This window comes from Dendrobates tinctorius, unplaced genomic scaffold (genome assembly GCF_039654945.1).
Source record: "Dendrobates tinctorius isolate UK_male_01 unplaced genomic scaffold, ASM3965494v1 ptg000133l, whole genome shotgun sequence".
NCBI lineage: Eukaryota > Metazoa > Chordata > Amphibia > Anura > Dendrobatidae > Dendrobates > Dendrobates tinctorius.
This window is the reverse complement of record NW_027361801.1, coordinates 43,180,174-43,193,106: the sequence shown is the minus strand read 5'-3', so window position 1 is coordinate 43,193,106 and position 12,933 is coordinate 43,180,174.

Sequence of the window (12,933 nt, the reverse complement as noted above, 5' to 3'; positions counted from 1 at the left end):
TGCCATGTCGCGATTGCAGAGCCCTTGATGTGCCTAAACAGTGAAAAATCCCTACAAGTGATCCCATTTTCAAAATTAGACCCTTCAAAGAATTAACCTAGATGTGTGATGAGCACCTGGCTCCCCTAGTTATATCACAGAAGTTTATAACATGGAGCCGTGAAAATAAAAAATCACATTTTCCCCACAAAAATGTTCTTTTAGCCTCAAATTTTTAATTTGCACAAGGGTAACAAGAGAAAATGGACCACAACATTTTTTGTGCAATTTCGCCTGAGTACGGCAATACTCATATGTGGAGTAAAACCAATGTTTGGGTGTTTGGCAGGGCTCGGAAGGAAAGGAGCACCATTTGACTTTTTGAATGCAAAAAGGACTGGAATGGAGACCGGACACCATGTTGTGTTTGGAGAGCTCCTGATGTGCCTAAATATTAGAAACCCACTCACAAGTGATGCCATTTTGGAAACTACATCCCTCATGGAATTTATCTAGACGTGTGGTGAGCACTTTGAAACCCCAGGTGCTTCACAGAAGTTTATAACGTAGAGCCAGGAAAATAAAAAATCTAATTTTTCCCACAAAAATGTTCTTTTAGCTCCACATTATATTTTAATAAGGGTAACATGAGAAATTGGAGCACAAAATTTGTTTGTTCCTGAGTATGCCGGTACCCCATATACGGGGAAAAACACTGTTGGGTGCACAGCATGGCTTGGAAAGGAAGAAGTGACATTTTGGAATGCAGACTTTTATGGAATGGTCTGTGGGTATCATGTTGCGACTGAAGAGCCAATGATGTGCCTAAACAGTGAAAATCCCCCAGAAGTGACCCAATTTTGGAAACTAGACCTCTCAAGGAATTTATCTAGACTTTTGATCGGCACCTTGAACCCACAGGTGCTTCACAGAAATTTGCAACATTGAACTGTGAAAATGAAAAAATATATATATTTTTCCTACAAAGATGTTGTTTTAGCCCTATTTTTTTTTCATTTTCGCAAGTATAGCAGGAGAAAATGCAACCCAAAATTTGTTGTGCAAATTCTCCTGAGTACACCGATAACTCATATGTGGTGAAAATCAGAAGGCTGGAAGCGCCATATTAGAGTTCAGATCTTGCTGGAATGGTTTGAGGGTGCCATATAACATTGACAGAGCCCATGAGGTGCCAGAGCAGCAGAAACCTCCCCATAAGTGACCTCATTATTCAGATTACACCCCAAATGAATTTTACCAAGGGGTACAGTGATCATGTTGACACCACTTGTGCCTAACAGATTTTTTTTACTATTCGTTGGTGATGAAATATTAATTTTTTTTTTACCACTAAAATGTTGTTTTATCCACAAGTTTTTTATTTTTCTAAGGGCCAATAGAAAAAAATGGACCTCTCAGTTTGTTTTGCAATTTCTACTGATTGCTCCAGAACCCTATAAGTAATTGGAAACTACTTTTTCAAAAGAATTGTGCTACCAGTAATGTGGAAATCCCCCATAATTCCATTAACAGATGATGGACACGATTGGTGATATGCTTATTTTGTGGATGGAGTTGGAGCTTTTATTGGGAACATTTTACATAGCACTTGGGATCACATTTATCCTGAGCTCTACGCTGAGCACTTACATAGGGGTTTCCATCTAAATCTTCAAATGATGTAATTCAGATGACATGCCAGACTGGTTCATTCACTTTAATGAGGCAGCAGGGTAACTTTGTACTCTGCCGGATCATAAGACAGACAACGTCCAAAGAGACTTGATCTGCCTCATTATAGGGAATGTTCTGTTGGGGGTTCTGTCTGAATCACATATTTCAGAGCTTTACCCCAAAACCCGGGTGTAAATGCTCAGCCTTTCACTGATAGAGCTATTTGGGTTTTTTTGTGGGACAAGATGATGTTTTCAGCAATACAATTTTTATCTAAAATGTAAAGTGCTGCGGAATATGTTGGTGCTTTAGAAATAATATCATTATTATTATTTACTTGCGTCTTTTTGATTGCGTTTTATTCTACTTTTTGCTCGGCGGTATGATGAAAAAGCATAGTTTTCTGCCTTGTTTATTATATAAAAATACTTGTTTTTAATTACATATATATATATATATATATATATAAACCGTATTTTTCGGACCATAAGACGCACCGGACCATAAGACGCACCCCAATTTTCAGTAGGAAAATAGGGAAAAAAAAATAATGTGTCAAATGGGGGTCCGTCTTACAGTCCGAATTCAGCTTACCTGGGAAGGGATCCGGCACAGGTGGAGAAGTAGTCACAGGGGTCATTCAGTGGTCCAGGCTCGTGCGGTGGCGGCTCTGTGCTGGGGCAGCTGCGCTTGGGTAGGGGCAGCTGTGCTGGGGCAGGGGCAGCAGTGCTGAGGCAGTGGCAGCAGTGCTGGGGCAGCTGTGCTGGGGCAGGGGCAGCTGTGCTGGGGCAGGGGCAGCAGTGCTGAGGCAGGGGCAGCTGTGCTGGGGCAGGGGCAGCTGTGCTGGGGCAGCTGTGCTGAGGCAGGGGCAGCTGTGCTGGGGCAGGGGCAGCTGTCCTGGGGCAGCTGTGCTGGGGCAGGGGCAGCAGGCAGGGGCAGCTGTGCTGGGGCAGGGGCAGCAGGCAGGGGCAGCTGTGCTGGGGTAGGTGGGCTCTGCGGTGATGGCAGCGGGCGGCGTTCTGCGGTGCGGTGGTGGCAGCGGGCTGTGCTCCGGTGCAGGGGCGACGGGTCCGCCGGCATTTCTTCGCAGCCCGGAGGCCTCCGCACTTCCCTTGCTGGCCGCCGCCATGTTGCGGTGGCCTCCGGGAGCATGGACGTCGGAAAGATGGCCGCCGGTCCGGGGACGGCGCATGCGCGAGATCAGATCTCGTCCCGAGATCTCGGGGGACGAGATTCAAATCTCGGCAACGAGATCTCGTCCCCCGAGATATCGGGACGAGATCTGAAGCTGCGCATGCGCCGTCCCCGGACCGGTGGCCATCTTCCCGGCGTCCATGCTCCCGGAGGCCACCGCAACATGGCGGCGGCCAGCAAGGGAAGTGCGGAGGCCTCCGGGCTGCGAAGGAATGCCAGCGGACCCGCCGCCCCTGCACCGGAGCACAGCCCGCTGCCACCACCACACCGCAGAGCACCGCCCGCTGCCACCACCGCACCGCAGAGCCCCGCCCGCTGCCACCAGCCACAAGGTTAGTTCCGTGTATTGCGACCATAAGACGCACCCCCACTCTTCATCCTGCTGATACCACAATGCTGAGCTGCTGCCATATGTGTCCCTATTACTGCACCTGATACCCCAATACTGAGCTGCTGCTGCCATATGTGCCCTATTACTGCACCTGATACCCCAATGCTGAGCCGCTGCTGCTGTATGTGTCCCTATTACTACACCTGATACTCCAATGCTGAGCCGCTGCTGCCGCATGTGTCCTTATTACTGCACCTGATACCCCTTATACACACGGCTCTGCTCCGCACCCCTATACACACATGGCTCCGCTCCGTACACCTTGTACACATGCGGCTCTGCTCCGTGCACGCTGTACACACGCAGCTCGGCTCCGTACATGCTGTACACATGCGGCTCTGCTCCGTACACACTGTACACATGTGGCTCCGCTCCGTACACCTTGTACACACATGGCTCTGCTCCATGCACCCCATACACACAAGGCTCCGCTGCGTACACCTTGTAGACAAACGGCTCTGCTCACTCCATACACACGCGGCTCCGCTCCTTCGTACACCTCATACATGCATATCTCTCCTCCGTACACCTTCTACACACACGGCTCCACTCTGTAAACCTCATACACACACAGCTCTGCTACATCCATCCTGTAAACCCCTCCTGACCCCACACAGAAACTTCACCTCATCCAGCCAGCACCATGACAACCAGCACAGCAGAGTCCTGCAGCCACTGAAGCCCCTGATCATTATGTGACCCCTGACTCTGCCCCTCCTGTGACCTCATCACAGGTCCTGTGCGCACAGAATAGCCCAGGACGACATAGCTGGCTGAGAGGTGGGGGGGCCACTGCTGGCACCGGGGCCCCCCACCGCCTTCTCAGGGGCCCATAGCGGCCAAGCAGCAGAGTAGGGAGATCGATTCTCCCTGCTCTGCTGCAGAATAGTGGTGTAGTGTAGTGTAGCTCCGGTGGGCCCCCTCAGAGTGCAGGGTCCGGGGCCACCGCCCCCCCTGCTCCCCCGGTAGCTACGCTACTGATCCCACATCATCCCATCAGCCTGGGGTCATAACCAGAGCACTGAGTGGAACGGTCCAAACTTCCATACCAGGGATCCTTTAAGGCTGGGTTCACACGTAGCGGAACTCTCGTGGAAATTACCACGAGAATTCCGGAATTCCATTCCGCGGGAAAATCGCATTTTAAATTCCTGCGATTTTCCTGCCGAAAAACTAGCATTTTGCAAGCGTAATTAGCTTGCAGAATTGCTAACGTTTTCCAAGCGTGACTTCGCGAGACTTCGCGAGACTTCGAGACTTCGCGATCCCGCGAGAACGAACGTCATCGCTCGCAAAGGCTTACTGGGACCGGGAGCGTGGAGAGAGGCGGGAAGGCTGCGCGGGACGTCGGAAGGTGAGAATAACAATATTTTTTATTTTAAATTCTATTTTTTACAGGGATATGGTACCCAAAGCCCGGAGGACAGTCTCCTCTCCACAGCCACATGCAGAAAGTAAGCAGAACAATGCATTCCTATGGGTGCGGGATCGCCGTGATTCCGCGAAATTAATGAGCATGCTGCGTTTTTTACCACGAAGCGATTCCGCCGCGGTAAAAACCACAGCATTAGCACAGCATTGCGGAATTCCATAGGAATGCATGGGATTCTTATTTTTCGCGTTTTCGCGGCAAAATCGCGCGGTTAAAACCGCCATGGAAACGCGAAAAAAACGCCACTTGTGAACTCAGCCAAAGAGAGGCCTGGCGTCAGAACCAGAGCACTGAGTGGATTTGCCCTAACTTCCATACCAATGATCCCTTTAATAGAAGCCTGGGGTGAGAATCAGAGTGCAGAGGGATTTACCCTAACTTCCATACGAGAGATCCCTTTAAGAGAGGCCTGGGGTCAGTACCAAAGCACAGAGTGGATTTGCCTTCACTTCCATACCAGGGATCCATTTAAGAGGGGCCTTGGGTCAGAACCAGAGTCCTGAGTGGATTTGCCCTGACTCGCATACCAATGATCCCTTTAAGAGAGGCCTGGGGTCAGAATTAAAGAGCTGGACGGATTTGCCCTGACTTCCATACCAGAGATCCCTTTAAGAAGGGCCTGGGGTCAGTACCAAAGAGTGGATTTGCCCTAAATTCCATACCAATGATCCCTTTAAGAGACCCTGGGATCAGAACCACAGAGCTAAGTGAACTGTCCTAACTTCCATACCGGGGATCCCTTTAAGAGAGGCCTGGGGTCAAAACCAAAGCGCTGGATGGATTTGCTCTGACTTCCATACCAATAATCCTTTTAAGAGGGAAGATGTGCCTACAGGATGGAGGATGTGTGATGGGGATATGGGCAGGGTGGGGGGGATTCATTTCTGTCATGTACTCACTGCTCCTTTCAGGGGGGGCAGACAATGGCTGGGAGCTTATGTTCCCAGGGATGCTATATTTCTCCCACCATGTCAGTGTCTGCTGAGGTGTTGTCAAGTGGGAAAACTGTTGTTCATAGCAACCAATAACAGCTCAGCTTCTTTTAACCAGCTCTGGTGAAATGAGAGATGCTTAGTGATTGTTTGCAAGGAAAACTGTTGCTCATAGCAACCAATCACAGCTCAGCTTCTTTTGAACAGCTCTGGTGAAATGAAAGATGCTTCAGGATTGGCTAGTGATACACACACATTCATTTTTATATATAGAGATTGCAAACCACCAGCATTGAAGTGCTTTATAACTGTTAGTGCTGCACTGACACAAGCCTGTTAGAGCATACTCTGTGTAAGGTCTAGTGGGCTTTCTGTAGCCTGATGATGTGGATGTCGTCATGACAAACTCGCGTCACCATGGCAATGATTAGGCCTTCGTGATGACCTCGCGGAGTGCCGATCAGAGTCGAGAGGGATACCTCTCTCTCCCTGCCTTTTAAATGCTGCGATCGAAAACGATCGTATCGCAGTATTTAGGGGGTTAGCCTGCTGGGGGTAGTTCGGCACTGCTCCTGGCAGAGACAACTGGGTGTCAGCTATCAAGAAGGGGGCTGGAGAGGGCACAGCCTAAGGGAAGCCCCCCATGACTGCAATGGGCGGGTAAGTTTTTAAACTTGTTATGGCCGGGTAATAGTGATTGGCTGGGATGGGCCAGGGGGGGAGTTTGGGGTGGGGGGGCAGCCTGGTCAGTGGAGAAGTGCGGGAAAAGCCACACTTCACCAACGTAACTGAAGGAGAGAAGACCCTACCTTACAGACGGCAAGCAGATGGAGACTGTGGAGCAGCTGATGGTCAGACTTCAGGAGGCAGCCCAGTCCAGGAGGGGAGAATGGCTTCAAACCCAACTGTCCTCCCTCCTCAGAGCAACGGACCTTCCAGGGACCAGCCGGCGAGGAAGAAGGACCAGGCCCCCCGAAAGGCTGTCACCGGAGGTGACGCGGCGCAGCAGGCGACGGCTGCGGAGCCCCTCCAGGGACCCTGCAGGCGGCGCAGGCACTGGGGTTGCTTCCCCTCCTAGCGCCCGTCCCGGCAGGAATCCGCTTAGCCGGCCTGTGGGCGCTTACAGCCGGAGAACGGAGGCCGCGCAGGAGCAGGAGGCAAGACTGGAAGTGACGTCGCGGGCGGGAGACGAATCATCGCGGGGCCCAGCGGCGTCCAGCCGGCCCCAGGGAGACGGAGCAGGCCGCGGCAGGTCTCCTTTCACACGGCGGGGATGGCAGCGGGCGGCGACAGGAAGGACGGCGGCTGTTGGAGAGGCGGCAGGTACCCCCACAGATGAGGACCGCTCCGGGGTGCCTGGCAGTCGGGGCGCCAGACGGAGTGGCGCGACGGGCGGGCAGGGGCAGCGAGAGGACGCCCTGCCTGGCCCCAGCACGGCAGGGAGAGCAGAGGGAGCAGCGGGTGGGAGGGGGCAGAGGGAGGACACCCCACCTGGCCCCAGCACAGCACGGACGGCGGAGAGAGCGGCAGGCGGGAAGAGGCAGTTGGAGGCCGCCCGGCCTGGCCCCAACACTGGAAGGAGGGTAGAGAGAGCGATGGGCACCCCCGACCGGATGTCCGGCAGTCGGCTAGAGTGTTATACGGACCGGTCAGGCTGGTCCGGGTCTAGAGACCGTTGCAGGTCCCATTCAGGCGGGAGTTCAAGGGAGCGTCGGGATTCACGTGCTCGGGTCGCCCCCGGTGACGAGGAGGCCAGGGGCGTGGGCCTTGAGCAGCCGAGCGTGCTTCAGGATCACGGAAGGCGTCAGGATTCTGGATATCCGGCTGGCGGGGACACAGCACCCGCGCAGCTTGGTGAGTATGGCTCTATGTCTGGTTTGTTGCCCGCAGGGGCTGTATTACAAGAGATTGGAGATAGGATGGGAGATGTTAGGGAGCAGGGGGGCGTAGGGGTCCTACCGGGGCTGAGGTGCCAAGACTGAGGGATATTTTAGATACTATGTCAAAAATATTGAGGAGAATGGAGGGGGGGTAATTGGGGAAGCAGCTCCATCCCCGGCGGGGGCATGGTTAGTGGGGCGTGGTTCCATCACTCAGTCAGTAGGCGAGGCGGTTCGCTCTGTGGAAGGTGACGACGGAGCATCGGCGGGGGTATCTGTATCGGTGCAGACGAAAACGGATAAGGGGGATAAGATAAAACTGGACGATAGGGCAAAGGGGGAAGTTTATGTGTGTTTTGAGGGGCCTCTGGGTGCCCATTTGAAAAAAGAGGTGAAAGAAAAGATTTGGCGTGACGAGTATGTTGAGATATTTTCCCTGCTTCCGTTAGAAAAATTTAATCTGGATAAGGGGAAGAAGGATGATAGTAAGAAAGAAGAGGAGGAAAAGAGGAGGTGGCGTCTGATTCCACAGACTTTTGTGAACTGGATGCAGGCATTCCCTATTTTGGCGAGTGTCATAGGTGAAAAGTCTCCGGATAATTGTTCTGGCTTGTTCTGTTATTTGGATGCTATTGGGGAGGCGCATCGTATATACGGGGGGCAGGCGTGGCTGCGATATGACGAGCAGTTTAGACAGAGGAAGGCGGTAAGGCCAGAGATAAAGTGGGACCAGAAAGATATCGGGCTGTGGTTGAAGGTGATGGCTCCAGTGAGATATGGGCAGTCCTTTCACGGGAGCGGGGGCGGTAGTAGTCAGCAAGCAGGTCATGGAAGCGGTGGTCAGGCAACCCAGGGAGGAAGAGAGAAGTCAGGGACGTGCTGGCAATTTAATGATGGGCAGTGCAAGTACGGGAACAACTGCAAGTTCAGGCACGCGTGCTCCCACTGTAACGGTGGCTCCCACGGGGCTTCAAAATGTTTTAAGAAGGGGAAGGGTAAGCCAAACGTGGGTGCCGGTCAAGGGGGAGAGCCCGGTGAGAGTTCAAAAGATGGCCCCCTTTCTAAATAGGTACCCATCTAGGGCAGAGGCTAGTGTTCTTTGGCACGGTTTTGTTGAGGGTTTCAGGATTCCGGCTCCCGGCCATGTGGTTCCGCTTTCGTTTAAAAATTTGCGGTCGGCAGCAATGCATGCAGAGGTGGTTGATGCGAAGTTAAATAAGGAAGTGGAATTGGGCAGGATGGCGGGACCGTTCCCCGCGGCTCCAGTGGCGGGTTTGGTTGTTTCCCCGTTGGGGGTAGTGCCGAAGAAGGAGCCGTACAAGTTTCGTTTGATTCAACATTTCTCTTACCCGAAGGGCTTGTCAGTTAATGACGGTATTGATCGAGAGTTGTGCTCAGTGGAGTATACCTCCTTTGATACGGTGGTGCATTGGGTGCGACGTTATGGTTCAGGGGCTTTGTTGGCAAAGAAGGACATCGAGTCCGCGTTTCGGTTATTGCCGGTTCATGCAGAAAGCATTCCGCTGTTGGGTTGTTTTTGGGACGGGAATTTCTACCTTGATAGGTGTTTGCCGATGGGTTGTGCAATTTCGTGTTCGTTGTTCGAAATGTTTAGTACTTTTTTGGAGTGGGTGGTAAGGGATGTTGCGGGTGTGGAATCGATCATTCACTATCTGGATGACTTTCTTTTTATTGGTCCCCCGGATTCACCGTTGTGTAGGAATGCGTTGGCAGCCATGGATTGGATGGCAGAGCATTTTGGGGTCCCGCTTGCATCAGAGAAGACGGAAGGACCTAAAACCGTTATAAGTTTTTTGGGCATAATCATCGATTTGGAGAGAATGGAGTGTCGTTTGCCAGAGGACAAGTTGTCATTGTTGAAACAAGAGGTTGATAGGATTGTGAAGTTGCGTAAAGTGACCATGAAGGAGTTGCAATCAGTATTGGGGCGTTTGAATTTTGCCTGTAGGATCATGCCTATGGGCCGCATTTTTTCTCGTCGCTTGGCAGGTGCGTCGGCAGGAGTAAAGGCTCCGCACCATTTTGTTCGTTTGACTAAAGAGCATAGGGCGGACTTGTTGGTTTGGCAGCATTTTTTGCGGAATTACAATGGTCGGTCACTGATGCAGGAGGAGGCTTTGAGCAATTTTGATTTTGAGATTTATACGGATGCAGCGGGTGGTTCTGGTTACGGCGCATACTGCAAAGGAAAGTGGAGCGTGGGGCGTTGGCCTCAGGCATGGAAGTTGCTGGGCCATACGAAAAACTTGGCATTGTTGGAACTGTTTCCTATTGTGGTGGCGGTTTTCGTGTGGGGTCCTATGTTTGCGAACCGGAAAGTGCGTTTTCATTGTGACAACGCCAGTGTAGTGGCGGTGATTAACAGCTTGTCGGCCTCTTCTCCCCCAGTGATCAGATTGGTTAGAGTTTTGGTTCTTCGCTGTTTGGAGTTGAATGCAGGGATTTCGGCAGTGCATGTGCCCGGTGTTACGAACTCAATAGCAGACTCTTTGTCTCGTTTTCAGTGTGGGCGTTTTCGAGAGTTGGCACCAGGAGCGGATGCCGCGGGCGTGGAATGCCCTTCTCAGCTGTGGAAGGTGATTTTGGAAGAGCAGGAAGACTAATTCGGGAATTGTTATCGCATCAGACCTGGTCGGCCTACGAATCCTCGTGGCGAGTATGGCAGCGTTGGATGGCAGAATGGGATGGGGTTGATAGTGAGGAGGATAGGATGTTAGCGGTATTGTTTTTGGTCGGGAAGGCGGCCGACAGCGGTTGGTCCGCCGCTAAGGTAAATAAATTTGTGTCGGGCTTGGCTTTCGGTTTCAAATTACAGGGGATGACGGACGCGACAAAGAATTTTTTGGTAAGACAGGCGTTAAAAGGCTTTCGTAGGGGTAAGAAAGTTTGTTATAAACGAAGGCCTATTTCGTTTAATACGTTGGAAAGCTTAGGCAGAGTCCTGGAGGGTATTTGTACTTCAGGATTCGAGTTGGTGCTGTTTAGGTTGACTTTTTCTTTGGCATTTTTTGGAGCAATGCGGATTGGTGAGGTGGTGTCATGCAGCAAGGTCTCACCTGGTGGGGTGCAGGCAGAAGATGTGGAATTTTGGTCAGGGGGCATCGTTTTTTGGATCCGGCATTCAAAAACTGATCAACTGGGTAGAGGCAGAAGGGTAGTTTTGGGGCGCATTGGAGGGGCACTAATGTGCCCAAGTAGTTGTTTGGAGTCATATTGGGATGTGTGGGCAGGTAGGACGGGGCCTCTTTTGTGCCATGAGGATGGCACCTATTTGTCTCGCTTCCAGTTTATTGCAGTTTTGAAGAGGGGATTGTTGGAGTTGGGCCTTCCCCAGGACAGGTACGGGTCCCATTCTTTTAGGATCGGGGCGGCAACTGAAGCAGACAGTCTTGGTCTGGGGGCGGAGGCAATCAAAGGAATTGGCGGGTGGCAGTCAGATCGCTATTTACTGTATGTTCGACGTTAATCGGGGTTGTGGCTTTGTCCAGTAATTTGTTTTTCCATAATCTGTTATGTTTTTTCAGGTGGCGACCCCTTGCTTGCCTGGATATTTGGACATTCGTATGTTTATTGGGGTGCGCTGCGAGCTGATGCGAGGCCAGATGGTAGGCAATTGGGTTTTAGGAGGGGACAGGTTCTGGTTCGTTGGTTGGGTTTTCGTGGTTTGGTGTGGAGCAGGGTGTTCCCGGAATTTGCCAAGTCCGTCCGCCTGGACCGAACCCCAGACGTTATTGTCATACATGCTGGCGGTAACGATTTAGGGGTCAGGCCGGAGAGGGACTTAATTAGGGACATACGTTCCGATTTTTAAAGATTGTGGGCATCTTTCCCGAAAGTGTTGACTGTATGGTCGGACGTGGTTCCGAGGAAAAAGTGGAGGCAGACGAGGTCTTTAAAGGGGATTAACAGGGCAAGGGTCAAATTGAATCGGGCAGTGTCAGGATTTGTGTCTAGGAATGGGGGCATTAGTGTCAGGCACTTTGAGTTGGAGGCAGGTGTCGGTAATTTTTGGTTGGGTGATGGGGTTCATTTAAATTCTATCGGCCTTGACCTGTGGGCATTGGCAATACAGGAGGGGATCGAGAGGGCCTTGGTGGTTTTGGGGCACTCACGAGCCTGAGGTGGTCAGGGCTGTTCGTGGTTGGCGGGGGGTGGGGTTCTTGGAGTTGACGGTGATTGGTCGGGGAAGGAGTTGGAAGTAATATTCCCGACAGTTTTAAAAATGGTATGGGGGATCTGGCTTTTTGGTTATGGGCTCTGGACGGGGTTTTTACCTCGGGAGCTCTGGTGGTGAGTCTCCCGGAACGGGAGTTACGGTGCCCTTGAGCTGGGATGGACGGCTGAGAGTAACATGGTGGTTGAGTTTTTGGTTTTGGGCCAAAAAGGTTTTATAGCCAGATCTTTTTAGCTCCAAGAACCCTCCCCTCATATTATTTGCATTTAATATTTGGATGTTTATTGTTAATGTTTATTGCTTGTCAATAAAATCGGCCGCTGTGGCCAAAAATTATCCAAAGAAAAAAATGGTAGTCTGTGTTATTTTAAGGGTAGGGGATACTAGGAGTCGGGGAGGTTTTGGGAGAAGAGAGAAAATCTGGAGTCGCCATATGCGGTCAAGAAGGGGGCTGGAGAGGGCACAGCCTAAGGGAAGCCCCCCATGACTGCAATGGGCGGGTAAGTTTTTAAACTTGTTATGGCCGTGTAATAGTGATTGGCTGGGATGGGCCAGGGGGGGAGTTTGGGGTGGGGGGGGCAGCCTGGTCAGTGGAAAAGTGCAGGAAAAGCCACACTTCACCAACGTAACTGAAGGAGAGAAGACCCACCCACCCTCCCTTTTGGGCAGTAGGAAGGAATTGAAGGTGTTAGGGGATTTATGTATTGATAAAAAAAAAAAAAAAAAAAAAAAAGGAGAACGTAGCAGAGGAATTTTGGTGGGAATCCATACGAGGCGCTGCTTGTTGCTGTCGTCACAGTGGCTACGAGGCGGGGGGTGGGGTTCTTGGAGTTGACGGTGATTGGTCGGGGAAGGAGTTGGAAGTAATATTCCCGACAGTTTTAAAAATGGTATGGGGGATCTGGCTTTTTGGTTATGGGCTCTGGACGGGGTTTTTACCTCGGGAGCTCTGGTAGTGAGTCTCCCGGAACGGGAGTTACGGTGCCCTTGAGCTGGGATGGACGGCTGAGGGTAACATGGTGGTTGAGTTTTTGGTTTTGGGCCAAAAAGGTTTTATAGCCAGATCTTTTTAGCTCCAAGAACCCTCCCCTCATATTATTTGCATTTAATATTTGGATGTTTATTGTTAATGTTTATTGTTTGTCAATAAAATCGGCCGCTGTGGCCAAAAATTATCCAAAGAAAAAATGGTAGTCTGTGTTATTTTAAGGGTAGGGGATACTAGGAGTCGGGGAGGTTTTTGGAGAAGAGAGAAA